Raw genomic sequence first — 20,990 nt, forward strand, 5'->3', positions numbered from 1 at the left:
TAATATAACCTTTGATACACACATTCAAAAATAGAGACTGAAATTTTCAAAAAAATGGACATACCAATACCAATTACAACAACCTCTTCAATAATTCTAAGATCCACATAAACATCCACTTATTCACCAACAGTCCTGTACAGTCACTCATTCGTGTACTCACACATCATATGTACTCATACACCTATACATCCTGTAACACAATGCCTCTCATCCATAGAGTTACTCACACACATAGTTACTCATGCTAATAAAGAATCAAACATACATTTATTTGCATATACAGTTATACACACACCACCACACTTACTTCTACGGAAACTTACACATACTTAGTCTTTTAAACAATCACTTATAGAAACACATACTTATTCATACAGGAACTCTTTCAATCTCTCACTCTCACATACACTCACTTATATACACCAATAGTCACATATACTAGTTTAAAACATATGTAGTTACTCATAAAGACACTATTGAGACAGCCATTCACTCACTAACACACCCATACACACACTCTTCCACCCATACAGTCCTGCACATATGCTGTCTTCAACACATACAAACAGTGAGTCACTCATTCATGCACCTATGCACTACGTAATACCCCCCACCGAACCATGCAGACCCTCAGACTGATACTCAAAAAACCAACTAATAACCTATATAGACACCCATGTAGCTACTCACCAACCCATGCAGCCACTTATACACAAAGTGAGAGACTGATACAGATATTTACACATTTAAACATTACTCACTTAGCCATGTATTCAATAAGATACACTTAATCAGTCAGTAATACAATCAATTTTTCAAAAACAAATCATCCATTTAGACACTTATATACTCATTTATTCTTCCATCGACCTTGAGATATATAAAACATATTTAATTTTCAGAAAAACACACATTCACTGGATGATGTCATCAGTGATGTCATCAGTGATGTCATTTGAGATGTCATCAGTGATGTCATGAGTGATGTCACTGACCATGTCATGAGTGATGTAATATGTGACGTCATCAGCAGTGCATTGCGGGCGCGCGAGTTATAGTTAGCTTAACTAACTATAACGGGGAAATTTCATTGGTTTTTTACGAGTGAAATGTCCAGCTAACTATAACGTGTGTGAAACCTATGGTTTTTTCACTGAATTTGCAAGGTTTTTTAAATGCTAATTCCTAACTATAACGTGTGTGAAACCTATGGTTTTTTCACTGAATTTGCAAGGTTTTTTAAATACTAATTCCTAACTATAACATGTGTGAAACCTATGGTTTTTTCAGTGAATATATATATATATATATGTATATATGGACCAGATTTAATTTAAACGGCGATCCTTTTCCAAGGGACTATACTATGTGCATCCAAGTCAGGGGGTGAAAAGTAAATGGGGCATTGGAGCAAGTATAATCATTAAGGCTCCCAGTTTTCCGTTTTTACTAATTTTTACAGATAAATACAGACAGAAAACCATGTAATTTCTTGTCTGTATTTATTTTTAAATGTGGATAAAAACGGAAATTGGGTGCTTTTTGAGTGATTCTAAATACATTTGCCATGACTGCCAGGCCAATAACTGTGTGGAATGATAGGTAAGGGAGTTAACAATAAAAGGAATTTTAGTAAAGAGGCTGAAACAGCAGTAGATATGCATCAGGCTGATACTGTAATGTGCATATTTTCATATAAGTGCATTAATTTATCTATGTAGGTGTTCATATCCTGAAACCCGGCAGGCATTCAAGCGTGATTGCATATTTATTGGTTAAATAAATGCGGAAATATACCAGTTTCAGCTTTATTTTTTTCACCAAACCCATAATAAATATGGATAAATACAGATTATGTTGACCAAAAATAAATATGGATAAATACAGACGAGAATGTGAAAAAAATAAATACCATAAAACCGGGGTTCCTAATCATAACATAACTGCAGAAGCTCATTAAAAAAAGTTGTTTTTTGGTTAAGGTCTACCTTTGCTGCCAATTGAAGTCTCAAAGGTATGTTTTTTAAAAGATGTAAAAAGCAGCATTCTGTACTGTTTTAAGAAATCTACCTGCATGTCGTGAGAGGTGCAGTAGCCCCCCCCACACCGCTAGTCCCAAAGCCACTGCCTGGCGCAGGACCTGTGTGAGGTAGGAGTCCTTTTCAGCTTTTCAAAGGGGAAGCCTCCACACTTTAGGTCTGGTGGTAGCCAAGACCTTTTGATTTTACTAAAATTATATATATTTATTTCTTTGCAAAATTCCCCACTTAGCCGCTGCACTCAGGACGGGTGCATCCATTGGCGAGGCTGGAACTTATTTACTACACAGCAACTCATTTAATAAATTATGGAGCATTCACTGGGTCTTTTCAGATATTTATTTGCAGGGGTTACTTCGGCATGACGCATTTTGGCGTTTTGCCTTCTTCAAATGCCGTTGACTGCATTACACCCGGTACACTGTCTATTATTGGCTGATATGCCATATTGACCATTATCATTGTTTGGCCTTTGGTCAATGAGAGAACCAATATGCCAAATGTCTATGACACGTCTCTCCTCCCCTTGCGACATTGCTACGCCATCCCTTGTATAATCAATAGGGCTCCCGGTTTTATGGTATTTATTTTTTGGACATTTCCGTCTGTATTTAACCATATTTATTTTTTGCTAATTTTATCTGTATTCATCCTTATTTATTTTGGATTTTCAGGAAAAATGAAGCTAAAATTTGTATATTTCCACATTTATTTAGCTGGTAAATTTGTACTCATGCTTAAATGCCTACCAGGTTTCAATGCTTTAAACACCCACAGAAGATAAATTAATGCGCTTATAAGAAAATATGCAAATTTCAGTATCAGCCGTGTGCATATCTACTGTTTTTAACCCATTCCCCGCTCATGACGGAACCCCTCCGTCATGAGCCACGGGCGCCGTGTGCTCATGACGGAGTGGTTCCGTCATGCTGCGGCCGTTGGCAGCCGCTCCGCCCACGCGGCACTGATTCCCCGCCTGTGCGGGCGATCAATGCAAGTGGGCGGAGTCGTGACGGAACCACTCCGTCATGAGCACAGCGCGCCCGTGGCTCATGACGGAGTGGTTCCGTCACGAGCATGGCGGCGCCGCGCTGACCCCGAACCCCCCCAGCGCCACGGCGGAATTAGTGCCGCGGCGAAGGGGTTAAAGCCTCTTTACTAAAATTCCTTTCTTTTTTAGCCCCCTTACCTATCAATCCACACAGCTATTGGCCTGGCAGATAGTATTTATAATTACTCAAAAAGCAGCCCGATTTCCTTTTTTATCCACATTTTAAAAAAAATACAGACAAGAAAATAAACGTTTTCTGTCTGTATTTATCTGCAAAAATCAGTAAAAATGGAAAACAGGGAGCCTTAATTATGATATTGCTATAGACTTTCAGCATTGTTGTTGGTTTATTCCATCTGCTTGGATTTTGGGCAGCATTTACATTAACCCACTGAACTGCGCTGAATTACCGTTCCACATAAAATATTAATTGTCACTCACTGCTGGTTACTAGAATTCCCGTGGTCTATCGATTACAATCTAGACAGCTCAGGTACTCTGCTGTGTATCGGGTTAGGTGATCAAAGTGTCTCTCAAACTCAGCACACTTTTAGGCGCTACACAAAATGAAACACATGGCAGCCTCCAATCTGACATTAGCGACAATTCCGGATTCTATTTTTAGCGTAGCCACACAAGTATTCAGTAGCTACAAGTTTCTAATCGTATTACTAATTAATAATGGTAAAGGGACGTTGAATTTGAACTGACAATAAACAATAGAATTACTGGTTGCCCCAGTCCATTAGCATACTCTCATCACACGTAGTTGCTAATAAAGCTCTGGGAATCAATCAGTCTTCAACAACAATTATTTACAGTGCATTTCACATATCTAAATTCTGGCATGGCCAACTGAGCCTTTCATCTTTCTGGGGTCAATTTATTGTCTACTTTTAAATGCTATGTATAGTGCATATGAACAAGAATCACACTAGTAGGAGCTATATAAAAATATTATTTATAAAACCCTTAGTGTTGTACTTGAAAGCTGACTTGAGGAGATAGTAGAGATGTCTATGTTGGTAACAGAATGGCCCAGTTCAGCTTTTTTTCCCAGTAAACGGAACCTGACAGTGGCCTCTGTAGTCTCCCTCACATACACAGGTACCACATCTGACTACGGTGCAATAAGACACAAACTTTGTGGACCAGCCAATAATTCCACGATGAGGATGGTCCTTGTGTGAAATGCAGTACAGAACTAAACAAGCATTTGCATTGAAATAGGTCTTGCATTTTAGAGAGTTTGAGCTATTGGCATTGTAATGACAATACCGATAGCTCAAACTCTCTCAAATGCGAGACCTATTGCATCGCAAATGCAATTTGTGTAAAAGCGCCACATGCCATGCTTTCACATTAATGTCGACCACGACCCTTTCTTTAAACGAGCCGGGTCTACAGAAAGGGGTGGAGCCGCTATTAAAGTGAAACAACAGCGTGGGGCGCGTTTTACAAAAAAAGCATTGGTTTGTCAAGTTGACAAACAAATGCTTTTTTTTGTAAACGTGCCCCATGCTGTTGTTTCACTTTAATAGTGGCCGCGCACCTTTCTGTAGACCCGGCTCGTCTAGAGAAAGGGGCGTGGCCAACATTAAAGTGAAAGCACCGTATGGGATGCTTTTACAAAAAAATATTTGCAATGCAATAGGTCTCGCATTTGCAAGAGTTTAAGCTATTGTCATTTACAATGCCAATAGCTCAAACTCTCGTAAATGCAAGAACTATTTCATTTCAAAGAAGCGGGCAGTATTGTCCTGGGCTGCTTCGAAAGTGAAAGCGTGCATGGCGTGCTGAATGTTGCAGGAAAGCACCTCGTGCCTGCAGTAGGAGAAACTCATTTTTAAAGTAAATAGTGCTTACAGACTAAAATAAACATACCGTGTAACAACAGAAGTAAAAGGGCCAGTTCTTGTGGGAGGTTACAAATGAAGACAAGGTGGTACTAATGAGAGACTAACAAGCCTATTAACGAATCAGAAGCCAGCATTTACGAAGGACAATGACACATGCCAAGGAAAAATATGGGCGGAGAATGGGCGGGGCCTTAAGTCAATACTCTAATACAGCATGCCTCGCAGAGCAGTGCATGTGATGCCCAGGACAGACCTAAAAATGATGAACAGGAATACCATCCTATATTACCAGTGGCTGAGATTAATTCAAGCATTGCATCCATCACCTTTTTGCTTTCACAATATTTTGAAGGGCATAATACCATAGCACATAATTAATATGGGGCATTGAATTTAAAGGATGCAAAGCTTCTCTTACAGGTATCATTTTCCCTTATGCATTATATATGTGTGTTATTTTATCCTCTGCTGCTTAATGTTTCATTTTAACAAATGTTCTACTCTTACAAAAAGTTGACTTTTTTGCTGCATCTGCGCACGATAGGTAATAGGGATTATTAGATCAATTTATCACGAGGTCATGATTTGGGTATTATCCAGAATGAAGGTGAGAGGGAGTCTACATAATATCAAGAACAAAATCATGAGGGAATTACTGTGTTATCATTAAAAGGTTCCTCTGTGAGTTTTGGATATTATCGAAAGTGGATTTGCAGTGAGTGTGTCAATTAACAGGAGCCTAACTTTGAAGCAGGCTGGTGAGTATCATGATCAGTCGAACAGAGCATTTAGCTAGGCTGAGGAGCGCAGTTCTGAGGGACCTCTGGTGCACAGGATGATGACTCTGGGTATGAAGAGGGGAATTCTGAATGAATCTATTCTTCACATCCAATGTTTCAGTTGAGCACACAAATGTCTGATGAGCCACGTTCATACTTTTCTTTTAAAAAACTCAGGTACAGTAAACTGCATTCGTCAAAAAAGATCTTGGGGCATATTTACAAGCCCCATGTGCCACCCGTACGTCACTTTTCCCATGTTAAAAATTATGCAAAAGTGGTGCAAGGCACTTGTAATTAAACCCCCTTATTCTTAGGTCATGAAGACTGGGCTGACTTTCCACTAGTTCTTGCCCATTTATAGTATCGAGAGCCATTTCGCAGACAACGTGCTTTCTATAAAGATGCTTTTTATACCATGTAGAATTCATGTTGTGCAGGAAATGTTCTTTAAAAGGCCCACTTGTCCCTATTTTTTCCAAAAATACCAAAGGAAAGATGACAAAGGGGTCACCACTCTCATCCAGATGGGATTTGACACTTTCTGCACTTGCTTAATCATTAACACCTTAATTTTACAAAATTACTATAACTTTAGGGAGGTGGTACCAATGGCCAGCACCCCAATCTGAAAATCATTCCCACACCACTGACGCCAGAACTCCTTCAAGGAAGGAACTAAAAACCAGCTCTTCATGGATCTGGACCTACCAACTTCGAAGTCAAATTTGCTGTGTGGGGAAAGAGGCGTGGCCTAGGAGGGTTTGGAGGTTGATGCCGGGAACTGCCTGAGATGCATTTCTGCCCAGATCCTTGCCCCACTGATCTCCTTCCCCAGCCCCCAAAATAAACAAAAGGAGGTGCAGGCTGCTGCCGATGTCCTGGGGTGTGTTCATACCACTTAATGGACATCAGCTGCTTACACCCTCCAAAGACGAGCTGGAGGCCCACTGAGGCAAAGGTTTCTAGCTCGCCTTGCCTGCCACCTTTTGATATTGGCTCTTCACCAGGTGACCGTATGAAGGAAGTCGATATCGTGTGACACACACTGCTAAGAGTTGGCAGGTCTGTGGAATCCCTGAATGTCCCTCGATAAGGACCTTGTTCGAGTTCCTTCAGCACCTGGCGGGCTAGCTAAACTCCTGTTGCTTATTGTATATAATCTAGAACTGTTCCACCGTCCTGGATTATGCTTCCCCACAAGGTTTGTATTATAGAAATACCGACACAGAGGCACATAAGTACAGGGGAGATCAGGCTGCTTGGGAGACCTGAAAAGAGGGAAACAGGTTTCTCTGGAAATCAGAACATCAGGGCCCTGAAGAAACCGGGAGACGGTGAAATGTGACCGCAGGGATTCACAGGGGATGGCAGGGCCCGTCCTAACTTGGAGGAAAGGTAGAGGGACCTCAGAAGTCGAGAGAAAGCAGTGGCGTAGGAAGGGGGTGCGTGGGTCCTGGCCGCCCCGGGTGTCATCACTGAGGGGGGTAACAAAATGGCAAAAATATGTGTTTTAAACACATATTTTTGCCATTTTGTCAAGCCGGGGGTGACAAGAAAGTTTCCGCACCGGGTACCACCTGACCTTGCTACGCCACTGAGAAAAAGGCAACTGGTCCCTCGGGGACCAGAACAGAGGGACAGCAAAATGTCTCCAGGTTCAGGGCAAATGATCACCCAGCATGAGGACAAAGGGGAGCAGGCTCATTTAGATTTATTTTTTATTTAGAAGGGTTCCTCAAAAATTAAGGCAACAGAGTCCCACAAAATTGAGGACAATGGCCGGCAGGGTCACTTGGAGATCAATACAAAGGGCAGCTGCTTCTCTTATTGGTCGCGCAGGAGGGAGGCAGGATCCTTCGGAATCAATCAGAGTGATGGGGCACTTCATAATCCAGACAGAGAGCAGTAAAGAGCTGCAATCAAGACAAAGGGCATCAGAGATCAGGGCAGATGGGACAGGACATCTCAGGCCCTAGGACACAAGGGGCTTGTAGGAATCCCAACAAAGAGCAGCCGGGCCCTTCAGAATGTAAGGCAAAGCCTAGTGGTGTCCCTTAGGAAGCGGGAAATAAAGGAGCTGTATGTCAGAAATGAGGATAAGAGCCAGCAGGCTCCCTCAGAAATCAGGACACAGGCTTGTGTTCCACTCACTGGTGGCACCAGAGGGCTGTATGGTCACCAGAAATCAGACAAGGGGTGACAAGAAACCTCTGAGATGAGAGCAGAGGAAAGCAGAGCTCTTCAGAATCCAGGATTAAAGATCAGAGGGTCCTTGAAAATCAAGGCAGAGAGAACTGGGCAGGAGTCCACGCTCAAAATCATGACCTAGGGCTGGAGGGCCTATCGGACATCACGGCAAGGGCAGTGGGGCCCCTTGGAGACCGAGGCAGCTGCTGGGTGCCTAAGATACCAGGGCTAAGTCCATCAGAAACCATGACACGAAGCAGCAAGGTTCCTCAGCAGCGAGGACGGAAGACTGGATCCCTCAAGCACCAGGAGTGGCCAGGTGAGCTTTTAGAGAGACATCACTGTAGGGTGCAGGAGGGACCTTTAGGGATCAGCGTGTCCCCTCAGAAATCATCAATTACCCTGGATCCAATCTGGATCGGAGCCGCTCCATGCTCTAACGAGTGGTTTGCTTTGTGAAAGAATGTTCTTATCACTTCTTTTCACAATTGTATCAAAATTGTCCTTATTCCATTTCACTTCCATCATCGAAAACCCTTATTTGAAGCATGCCTAGTTACATACCCCGGCTCCAAACAGATGAAAGATAACCACGTCAGAATTACAAAGAAATCATCCTGCCCAATTTGTACTTTCCTTGTTGCTGATACATTTTTAGACATTTCATTCGAGCTATTTGATTGTTGTTGTGTGACATATATTTGACATCCTACAGCCTTTCCTTATACGCTTCCCATGGGCCAGCAGATTGTCACTTATTTCACATTACAAATGCCCCTCGCACAAGAAGCAGGGCCGGACTGGCCGTAGCGGGCACCGGGCAATCCCCAGTGCGCCGCAGAGGTGGGGGCCTGTTTTGGGCCCCTGGGGGCCGTTTTTGTTACAGGGCCGTTTTTGCAGCATAGCTGCAAAATCGGCCCTGTAACAAAATCGCCCGAAAACCGGCCCTGGCAAAGAGCTTGGCGTCATTCCCCCACCCCTGGGTGGGGGGAGGGGGGGCGGCCGAGCACTTTGCCAGGGCCGGTTGTGGTTCCCAGTCCGGCCATGTGCAGCAGCCGTCTGCTGAAATCCCCAGCCTCACCGCCCCACCGCTCTTACCTGCACAGGCCACTGCTGCCCTCGCCATGTGGATACAGAAAGTTAAAATGCACACACCAATCACGATGCTGAAAGAATAAGCATTTGCAATGCAATCGGTTTCGCATTTGTGAAAGTTAGAGCTAATGGCATTGTAAATGACAATCTCTTTTAGTTATGTTTATGTAGTGGATGTATGTGGTGTAGAGTTGAATTATGTGGGTTGGATTGAAATTGTTAGTTGTGGAATTGTCTGGCACGGGATAGTGTGGTGTGGAGTGGATTTGTGTAGTGGAAATATGTGGCATGGGGTGCAGTTGAATTATGTGGATCAGGTAGAACAGGGCTATGAAGAAGATCTGACGTAATGGCTGGAGCGGGCGACTTTTATGCGGGGGAACCAGGTTCGAGCCAGCGCTCTGATGCCATTGGAGTGCCGGTACAAAAGTTTTTTTTTTAAGTTACAAACAAGCAGTGCATAAAACATGAAAGGAACAGGCAATTACTGAAAGTTATGGAACAGTTTGTTTTCTGTATCTGTTTCTCCACATCGTGATGTAATCCGAGCAGCACTTGCTTTACAAAATATCAATGAAATTGGCATGGAATGGTTTGTTAACATCAAGGTATGTTTTTGGGCGACCGGCGCGCAACAAGACGTGCACCCGCCATGATTGATTATTTTAAAAAAAATAAACGTTTTGTGCGAGCTGCGCACAAGAAGATGCGCTGCCGCCATGATTTAATGGAAATTTTAAAAAACAACGAGTTATGCGAGCGGGTGCCTGCTGTCAAAATACATCTGTGGCCGCCACTATTTGTATTGCCCGTGTTGTTGTTTACATGAAAGGGGGCGCCGTGCTGAAACATTAACCCCTTGCCTGCTCATGACGGAACCACTCCGTCATGAGCCACGGGCGCCATGTGCTCATGACGGAGTGGTTCCGTCATGCTGCGGCCGTTGGCGGCCGCTCCGCCCACGCGGCGCTAATTCCCCGCCTGTGCGGGCGATTAGCGCAGTGGGCGGAGATGTGACGGAACCACTCCGTCATGAGCACAGCTCACCCGTGGCTCGTGACGGAGTGGTTCCGTCACGAGCACAGCGCCACCGCAACTGCTCCCACACCCCCCCAGCGCCGCGGCGGAATTCCTGCCGCGGCGAAGGGGTTAAGCATGGCGCCCTGTTCATGAGGAGCAGAGAGATGATAAGCGGTCCCCGGGCGATGAGGAGCAGAGAGTTTAAAAGTGTTCCCCTGCACGAAAGCATGTTCTCCTGCAACAGGAGAAAGTCATTTTTTTTTTTAAGTGCTCACAGACCTAAATGAAACATGCAGAGTAACAACATAAGTAAAAGAGCCAGTCCTTATGGGAGGTTCCAAAAGGTACTAAGGAGGGACTACTAAGCCAATTCACGAATCAAAAACAATCATTTAGAAAGGACAGTAACAGGAGCCAATTGAAAAGATGGACGGTAAATGGGCGGAGCTTCTATTCCATACCTCAATACAGCATGCCTCGCAGAGCTGAACATGCACTGCCCAGGCTCAACCTAATAAAGGGCAGTTTTTCAAATGGCACTGTCCGACATTTGACCTCTGTCTGAATGAAGACCAAAGGCGGCAATAGAGGATTAAAATCAAAGGCCTCATTCTCCTACTGACCTACAGGTTGTTTTTTCAGGGTGCTGCAGCACCTCCTGCACCCCTACTTCCAGCGCCCCTGAACGCTGCATGGTGAGTTACACTGATACAAACTGGATCGAGTGCAACTGATATTTGATTATAGGTAGGCTCCCGGTTTTATGGTATTTTTTTTTTGACATTTCCGTCTGTATTTATCCATATTTATTTTTTGTCAACTTTATCTGTGTTTATCCATATTTATTATGGGTTTTGTGAAAACAATTATGCTTAAAATGATATATTTCCATATGTATTTAACAAATAAATATGCAGTCATGCTTGAATGCCTGCCTGGATTCAGTGATATGAACACCCATAGAAGAGAAATCAACGCACTTATATGGAAATATGCACATTTCAGTATCAGCCTTGTGCATATCTACTGTTGTTTAACCCCTTGAGTGCCCCGCCCTTTCCCCGCCCTGTGCCAGCCCTTTCATTAGCGGGCGGGGTTCATGACGAGATAGTCTCGTCATGGGCACAGCGCAACCGCGGCCCATGACGAGACCATCTCGTCATGGGCACTCAAGAGGTTAAGCCTCTTTACTAAAACTTCTTTCTTTTTTAACCCCCTTACCTATCAATCCACACCGTTATTGGTCTGGCAGTAATAGCAAAGTGTATTTAGAATCACTCAAAAAGCTCCCATTTTCCGTTTTTATCCACATTTAGAAATAAATACACACAAGAACATAAATGGTTTTCTGTCTGTATTTATCTGTAAAAATCAGTAAAAACGGAAAACAGGGAGCCCTTAATTATAGGCCACCGGCTGAAGGGGGGGGGGCATGCACACCAGCACACACAACTTTCCAAGGACTGTTTGTTTACCAGCGAAAAGCAAATTATACACAGGTCCACTGGAATTATGCGGCAGGGGTGGGTCCAATTCTTGAGCCGGATAAACTAAATTATGTGGCAAGAAAAGGCCAATTATGTGGCGCAAAGTGGCACATTCTATAACAGTATTAATTATTTTCTCATTTTTACACATACTAACACTATCTGGACATAGGTTTCACCTAATTAGAACCTGTTTAACACCCAAAATGAAGACATAAGAAAAAGAAAGGTGACCAGTCAACCTTTCCAATTGGCCTTCCACTGCGCAACAAAACATTTTGCTTCGTTTTTAGTAACTTTTGAACCGTTTGAGCTAGAAACGAAATTTCTTTTTTGTTAAAATCTGCAGATTATGCAGCAGGTGACGGGTTGTGCGCAAATGTGTCAAATCCATAATTATGTGAATATAGCCGTGGCCGCACAATCACATAATTCCAGTGGCCCTGACTATGGGTGTGCAATCACACACCGGGGTCGTTTATTTGACCTCCCCCTCAAAAATCATGATAGAAGACACCAGGACACATAGTGGCACTGTTCCTAAGAGATTCGGGACAGGGTGCAGCATAGCTCACCAAGCACGATGACAGATGTAGCTAACCAGTGTGTCATGGGTCCCCGAGCTGTTGTCTGGATAGCTAAATATATTATTGATCAGGGTTCCATGCCCCCCCCCCCCCTTAGGTCCCTGTGCCCTGGTGCCACTTCACCTGTTGCAACAATGGAAGCTACACCCCTCTGCGACAGAGTTCACCAGGGTCCCCGGGAGACCACTGCAGAAGGCAGGAGGATATTGTAGTGATTGGAGCTGTTGGTCCATAAAACAGAATATTAAGGAACTAATGTAGTAAGGTTATCTGCAAATCGAGACGGAGAGCAGTATCGTCCTAAGAGATCAGGACAGAGGATCAGGTGGAATATGTATTCTATACCTGTATTCACCTAATTTTGCCACCTCTTATTTTATATTTAAATTATCCCGATTGTATTTGTAACTTGTGTGTAATTCTCCTTGTGTAACTTAGTTGGTTCTATTGTAAAGCGCTCTTACTCCTTTGGGTAAAATCCGCGCTATATAAAACAGCATTAAATAAATAAATAAATAAATTAATCCCTCAGAAATCCAGCCAGATAGCCGGATGGTGTTCTTGATAGCAAAAGCGTTCCTGCACTACCCTCTTGTGGCAGACTTTAAGAAAGCATCGCAGAGTCTCCGTCCATGTTGGTTGGCCTCTGCCGTTCTCGGGCTCATTCTTGCTTTCTTTCCCCTGATCTGTTCATAGTTTCTGTCTTTTTTTCAGTTTTATATAGCTCGACTCGACCCGAAGGTATCGTTGCGCTTTACATGAGCACCCGTTACGTCACACAAGGACACATTCATTTTTGGTAGGCATGGGGAGATTATGTGATTTGCCCAGAATCACAGGATGTTGAGCCTACACCACGGCTCCAACCTGGTACCCCAGCTCCAAATTCGGCAGTTCTGGTCGTTCGGCCACACCATCTCTCTCGTGAGCCCCCCCCCCCCCCCCCCCACACACACACACACACCCTTAATGGCATAATCTCAGAGCTCTCACTAAAACTAGCCCAGGATCAAGACATCACAGCTGCTGACAGCAGGGTAATAGTTAGGCTCCTGCACCCCTGTTAGACCAATTCCTGAAACTCACACTAGATAAACAATCCGGCCAAGTTTCTTAGGTTTCTCTAAGACTAGCTGTATCACTCCACCTTTTTTCTTCAATTCTGGGATTTGTTGTTTTGTTTAGGTGTACAAAATCGGGACTACAAGTCCCAGTGAGTAAAGAAAAAGCCTGGCCTGTGGCAACTAGTCACTCATGGACCTGGAAAAGCTAACACTTATCACGTTAATACTAAAGTGAGTGAACTCTAGATCAGGACACGCCAGCTGTTCGAACAGCTGCCCTCTGTGGCACATTGATCTAAGGCGTGCAGTCTACGGTCGTTATGCCTTTGGCCTCTGACACCAGTCCACTGTGCCTGACCTTGAGTCCAGCCTGCTGTCCATGACCTCTGGACTCACCCTGCGATCTGTGACCTCTGACCCCAGTCCATCTGTGTCTAACCTTGAGTCCAGCCTTGCTGTTCGTGGTCTCTGGCCTCCATCCTGTAATATGTGACGACCTCTGGCTCCAGCCCTGCTGTGTCTGACCTCTGGCCTGCACCCCGCTGACCTTACACTCATCGGCCTTGCTGCCAGTGACGCATCGGATCCGGTTCTGTTGTCTCTGAATTACCCCCAGTCTGTTGTTTGTGACCTCTAACCTCACGCTGCCTGCGTATTCACTCTGGCCAGGGCTGCTGTCCCAGATCCAGCGCTCCAATGACAAAAGAGGAGAGGGGGAGTGAAAAGGAGAGAGCGGGGGTCGGTACTCACCGGGCGGGGGGTGCTTCACGGATGACGCCTGCCAGGCAAGAGCTCGGGGTCCCCGCTTATTCCACCAGTGATTCTAGTGAAGACAGATGGTGCCCTTCCTGCTGCTCGAGGTCTACCTCCGCGCCCCTGACTGTTCTAGTGGTGACGTTCAGTACCTCAGCTGATTCCAGTGGTGACTTTCAGTATCTCAGCTGATTCCAGTGGCCCTTTCAGTACCTCGGCTGATTCCAGTGGTGACTTTCAGTATCTCAGCTGATTCCAGTGGCCCTTTCAGTACCTCGGCTGATTCCAGTGGCACTTTCAGTACCTCAGCTGATTCCAATGGTACTTTCGGTACCTCAGCTGATTCCAGTGGTACATTCAGTACCTCAGCTTATTCCAGTGGTGACTTTCAATACCTCAGCTGATTCCAGTGGTGACCTTCAGTACCTCAGCTTATTCCAGTGGTGACTTTCAATACCTCAGCTGATTCCAGTGGTGACTTTCAGTACATCAGCTGATTCCACTGGTGACCTTCAGTACATCAGCTGATTCCACTGGTGACCTTCAGTACCTCAGCTCCAGTGCCTTCAGTACCTCAGTTCCAGTGGTGATGGCTGGTGCCTCCAGCTGATTCCAGTGGTCAGCTCTGGTGACAGCTGGCAGGTGATAACTGGTAGCCCCTAGGCTCCGGTGACGTCTGTGGTGACAGCTGGGACACCCTAGGCTCCGGTGACAGCTGGTGGGGATCAGGTGGTGTCGGCGGGGCCCCGCTGACTCCGGTGTCGGTGGCACCCCCGGTGATGTTGGTGCCTGAGTAAGCTCTTGTCTACAGCCAATCTCCCGCCTCCAATGACCTCCCAGGATTAAAAGAGCTGAGAGCCGGAGTCTGTGTGTAGCACGGAAGAGGACAGCCAATCAGCGGCCAGCAGCCCACGGGCCATATCACCCCCACGCGGCGGCATTGCGCCAGCCACACACCGCTGCAGGCACACAGGCACACCGCCAAACACACACCGCTGCACGTACACAGACACAGGCACACCGACAAACACACACCGCTGCACGCACACAGACACAGGCACACCGACAAACACACACCGCTGCACGCACACAGACACAGGCACACCGCTGCAAGCACACAGACACAGACACACCGACAGACACTAGTAACGACAGACAGAGGTACACACAGGTAAGAGCGGGACGCGTGCGGGTAAACAGAGAGACGCACAGACAAATAGACACACAAGGGCATACAGAGGCCGAGACACACACAGAGCAGTCCGACAGACGTTCTCACAGGCAAAGACAAACCGAAGCACAAATAGGTAAGGCCACACAGACAACAGGACAGGCACTATGGCAAGGACAGAGGGACAAATCGAAAGGCGATAAAAGGACACGCAGACAGAGGGAAACACAGGCAAAAACAGACAGGAGTATGCACATGGAAAGACAGACAGGAGCCGTGCTTTAAATGGAAACGGGAGTGGGGGTACTCACTATGTAGAGTACCTGTTTGCTCTTGAGAAGTCCCAGTACTCATCCATTTGATGTATTGCAGCAGCGCTGAGAAGTGCAGGCACTCTCCCTTTCAAATGAGAGAAGTGCAGGCACTCAGTACCGGATAGCACACGCCCATTAAAAGCACTGGTCAGGAGTACACATAGGTGAGGACAGACAGAGCTGCACATATAGGCACACAGTTGCCCACGGGTACCCATGCATGTCCAGGTACACTCAGATACTTGCAGTCAAGCAGCAGAAAGGATAGGCGTAGCCATGCATGCGTACAGCGTACGCACAGGCATGGTTAGGATAGGAACACGCAGGCACTCACAGTAAAGAGCAGACAGGGATGCAAGCATACAAACAGGCACACACACAGACATAAATAGGCAAGTGCAGGTACACACAATTAAGCATGAGTTACGACAGCGATAGCTATACACAAGCACACACGCAATGGTTAGGTACATACAAGTACACACAATCACAGGTAAGCATAGACACAGGAATGGACAGGTACAAACATAAAGGCAACGTGTAATGTATGTGGTTAGATACAGCTAAGCAGGGGCAAGGACACTTGGTCACGGGTATGCAGTGACACACAAACACACACCAGGGGCGTAACACAGGCCCCCGCATCCCCCGCGGTGGGGTGCCCCGAGCTGCAGGGGGGCCCCTTGGCACAGTACCTATGCCTGAGCGCACCGGAATAAATCCGGAGCGGCGTTTATATTGCAGGGGGGGGGGGGGCTTGAACTTTCGTTACGCCACTGACACACACACATACAGAAAAAGTCAAGGTTAAGTACACACGAGCACACGCACTCAAGTACAGGTAGGGACAAGACACGTCTGCCTGGGTACACAGGCCATGATTGTGGACGGGCAGAAACTCCCAGTCAAGCACAAGTAACAACCATAAGTGGGCACGCAGACACGCAGGTGCACACGGCCCAGTGGCATGTACGTGCGCATGTAAACCGTCAAGCACAGGCAGGTCTGCGCTGACACACACATGCGTGGTGAGGGACATGGAGGTGCTCACAGACAAGAACAGGTAGGGACAGAGGTTTGCACGCGTGCACACAGGTGTATACCTACGCACGCAGCATCCTTTGAGCCTCTTCACCCCCGCACACTTGCAGAACGCATCACATGGATTTAATTCGTGAAAAACGCCCCACTCACCATAATACTTGTAAACGCCGTTGTTTCCAATGGGATCGCCGTACGAATCCCTTTCTGGCTGTTTTCGGAGACTCGAAAGTTAATAAAAAGGTAGGAAACATGCATGGGTTATTCCGTGCAAGTACTCACAGTCAAGCAGGGCTAAGGCAAACACAGGTGAAGTTACTGGTAAACACACTACGGCGCCGTTGGGGCACAGGGCACGCATTTAAGGACAGGTGTGCGGGAGTTTGCACAGGTACCCGCTCGCACTGGCAAGGACACACGCAGTAAGGCTGCGAGCCCTGGGGTGCCCGTGCCAGGCGCCGTCGGTTTGGAGGTCACCTTGATGGCTCGGCCTGGCTGTACCTGGCCCCAGCCTGCTCCAAGTGCGGGGGTTGAGGGGGAGTGAAGGAACATTCCAGAAGGGCCTGCTTGTGAGAGCGCCTCAGGCTGCCCAGGGACGCAGCGTTTGCACCGGTTCGGTGCTGTTTATTCCAGCACAGAGGACACCCAAGGGTGCCAGGAACGCAGAGCCAGACAGAGGCGCCACACAAGGACAGAGGGCAAAGCTGAACAGGAAACAGCCGTTTTCGGCACCCGTTAATCAGGCAGGCCCGGCTCCAGGAATTTTTGTTTGGGTGGGCCAAGGGGGCATTTGGGTGGGCCACTACCGGCCCAATTTGTCGCTTCAGGAGGTAGTCTACAAGCCATAGATTACATCATATCTACTTGCAAACAGTCAGTATGATACAAGGATTGCTTCTGTGTGTATACAGAGCATGTGGAGAGTTATTTATTGGCGCCCCACCACTGACCTCTTTCTCTGTAGATACCTTTACTACCACCCTCCAACAGTGCACTCCATCTATCTGTAGCCCCTCCCCCTCACGACCTCCTCCTCAGACTCCCTCACTACCACCCTCCAACAGTGCCCCTCATCTCTCCGTATCTCCCACCCTGCCCCCATGACCTCCTCCTCGGATTCCCTCATTACCACCCTCCACCAGTGCCCCTCATCCCTCCGTAGCCCTTCCCTCAATGAGCTCCTTCTCAGATTCCCGCACTACCACCCTCCACCAGTGCACCTCATCTCTCCGTAACCCCCACGCTCCCCCCATGACCTCCTCCTCGGATTTCCTGATTGCCATGCTCCACCAGTGTGCCTCATCGCTCCATAGCCTCTCCCCCTATTAACCTCCTCCTCAGACTCCCTCACTACCACCCTCCAACAGTGCACTTCATCTTTCCGTAGCCCCCCCATGACCTCCTCCTTGGATTCCCTCATTGCCACCCTCCACCAGGTTCCTTCATCTCTGTAGCCTCTCCCCAATGAGCTCCTTCTCAGATTCCCTCACTGCCACCCTCCAACAGTGCCCCTGATCTCTCCATAGCCTCTCCTCCTCAGACTCCCTCACTACCACCCTCCACCAGTGCACCTCATCTCTCCGTATCCCCCACCCTCCCCCCATGACCTCCTCCTCGGATTTCATGAATGCCATGCTCCACCAGTGTGCCTCATCGCTCCATAGCCTCTCCCCCTATTAACCTCCTCCTCAGACTCCCTCACTACCACCCTCCAACAGTGCACTTCATCTTTCCGTAGCCCCCCCATGACCTCCTCCTTGGATTCCCTCATTGCCACCCTCCACCAGGTTCCTTCATCTCTCTGTAGCCCCTCCCCAATGAGCTCCTTCTCAGATTCCCTCACTGCCACCCTCCAACAGTGTTCTTCATCTCTGAATCAATTTGCTGTATAGCGCTACTCAAAGTGTAGGTAGGGTGTCACAGTACTTACATCATGCACACATTATGCAGAGACAATTAATCCTACAAGTATGTAAATCAGCCTATAGGGAATGTCACATAAGCCAATGAGGATTACAAGGTGTAGGAATCACATGTCATCCATACTGGTGGGCAGTATGTTTTAAGAGGGTTTGGTCTGGAGACGCACAAACGCAGGATTTAAAGCATACCTCAGTGGTTACGGGGTTGGCTTTACTGATTAAAATGTATATCTGACAAAACAAACTCTTTATAGCAACATTAGAGTAATGAAAGACTGGGAAAATTCTAACTATATTGCAACACAAAAAAAATACGTTCTAATTATACCATTCATGGTTTGTATGCAGCTTTTTGATGTCAGTTCATAGTTCACTGTCCTATTTTAGGATTGTAACTTCTGTACTGCAAGTAACCCACTGAGCTATCCACATAAAATACAGTTTATCTGCATTTAAAAATTACGAACATACAAAATATTGCTCTCCAGCAGGATCATTAATCGCCAGAGTTATCTGGACATTTTAGTAGTTGTGTCTTGCATCCGTCATGATAACGATACAATGATATAAATTAAATATACATGGCATACACGAAGTATGTGTCTTGCTGGGCCCTCACAGATTTTTAAAAATATTAACTAATATACACACATCCTCGAAGCATAAACGAAGTATGTATCTACCTAGGCCTGTGCAAATTTAAAAAAACAGAACAATAGCCACAGCTACGTTCAAACTCTGTCACAGCTGATAAACAGCTGAAGGGGTCTGGAAAGGTGAATCAGGATCAACAAACTCCTTTTCTCCAGCTCTGAAAAGAAGGATATATCCACGCAGCAGGACGGTACGCACAGATTACAGGTACCAAAGAGGATTTCTCCTATTCGCCATGTCCCTGTACCTGCACCAGTGGGCGGGACACAACCCACCTTTCTAAAAGGAGATGCGTGATTGGGGGTGCCTGTGAGAAAGAGCCCATGCCCAATCACGCAGCTCCTAGAAAAATAGCGTTCAGAGTAACATTTTAATTGCAGTGGCCATTTTCTGTTGGCCTTCCTGAGGTCACTGCGAGGGCCACGGTTCATGTTTGGGTGGGCCAGGCTCATGTTTGGGTGGGCCAGGCTCATGTTTGGGTGGGCCTGGCCCACCCGCTAGAACCGGGCCTGTAATCAGGCAGTAAGGAAAATTGCAAACACAAGGGGATGATGGGAAATTGAACACGTGCATTCAGAATAAGCCATTCTAAAGACTGGACTAGACCCTGGGCCTTGACCCTTCCCCTCTACGGTCCAGGGACCTTGAGGCAGGGCTGGTGCAAGGGTGTTTGCTACTCTGGGTCGAGTGACATGTTATACGCACCTTTGGAGGGTTTGGTGTTGAGGGAAAGGCAATGCCTTGGCACTCCTGGGGCAACATGGCACATGCTTGCTGATTGCGCACCAGACAGCGACCGGTTCCAGCGTTGGTGACAGCACTACTGAGGTAAAACCTGCAGTACCCCAAATTGTTTTTTTTACCCAATTTCGACAATCTGTCAAATGATACTGAGCATACTGAAGTCAAAAGCTAAACATTGGCGATTGTTTTAACACACAAGTGCTTCTTAAACATTATGGGGCAGATTTATGAGCCCCTTGCGCCACTTTTGCGTCACTTTTCCCATGTTAAAAGTGACGCAAAAGTGGCGCAAGGGGCTCATAAATCTGCCCCTATCTATTTAGCAATTTCATCAGATAATGGCTAGCCTCATTCAGTACCTCAAAACATATACGTATTTTCAGGCTTTATCCTCGGAAATGTGATTTGTCAATTATGCAAATTGCCCTTTGTTGGAACAGAAAAGGTTTCCCCGCAAGGCTATGGAGAGCGCGCATCTCTGCATCATGTTCCCCATGGCAAGTTCTGTAGGTTTTTGATTTTTCAATCAATCAATCAATCAATCAAATAATCTTTATTTCGGTCATAGACCATCAAAGATGGTAAGTCATAAAAACATACATCATACAAGGACAAAGATAGACAGTTACAATTCATAATAAATAATATTTCATTGTAAATTACATTGATTAACAACACAATTATTTAAAAGCAGTATAAGAGAATAAAAAGTTAAAATAATTAAAAATAATACTAGTGGCGAATAAATATATCTGTTTAGATGACCCTAAAGATTAGATGAAATAAGGGAACATCTCCTCCGCCACACAGCGTGCCACTAACGTGATACCGAAAAAATTATAGGTGTTGAGGTATCAGTCGTCAAAATTCTATAGGCCGCATGACAGTGTATAGTGCCCAAATTCCTACAAAGTTCGACAAGCCAACGTTTTCTAATTGATTTGTACGTGGGGCAAAAGAATAGGACGTGCAACTCAGTTTCTTTTGTAGCTCCACAGGTCAGGCAGTCAAAAAGATTATTAGTCGACCGCTTTCCTGAGAAGGCTCTCAGAGGGAGTGTGCCATGTCTAAATTGCATATAGAGCTTTCTAGAGGCACACGGCTTAATCTGATCTAGAAAAGGCTCTATTTTAAACTCCTCCTTTATATTAAAAAATACTATGGTCAGTGGACCTAACCTATTATTGGATAACAGTTTGTTCTTGCTATTTGTCCAA

The 20,990-nt window shown here is 46.0% G+C and overlaps 1 protein-coding gene across 4 annotated transcripts in view; it reads right to left on the minus strand.

Moving 5' to 3' along the window:
• MISP3 (MISP family member 3) overlaps positions 1 to 16,911 on the minus strand; it is an 83,483-nt gene extending 66,572 nt beyond the window's left edge. Inside the window, exon 1 of one of the 4 annotated variants that reach the window (XM_085600443.1) lies at positions 16,736 to 16,911. The gene's annotated coding sequence lies outside the window, so the exon portion shown is untranslated. Of the gene's footprint in view, positions 1 to 13,924; positions 15,900 to 16,606 lie in introns of those variants that run through there. The other 3 variants (XM_085600440.1, XM_085600439.1, XM_085600442.1) reach the window with 3 other exon arrangements.
• Positions 16,912 to 20,990: the final 4,079 nt, after the last annotated feature.

This window comes from Triturus cristatus, chromosome 4_2 (genome assembly GCF_964204655.1).
Source record: "Triturus cristatus chromosome 4_2, aTriCri1.1, whole genome shotgun sequence".
Lineage (NCBI taxonomy): Eukaryota > Metazoa > Chordata > Amphibia > Caudata > Salamandridae > Triturus > Triturus cristatus.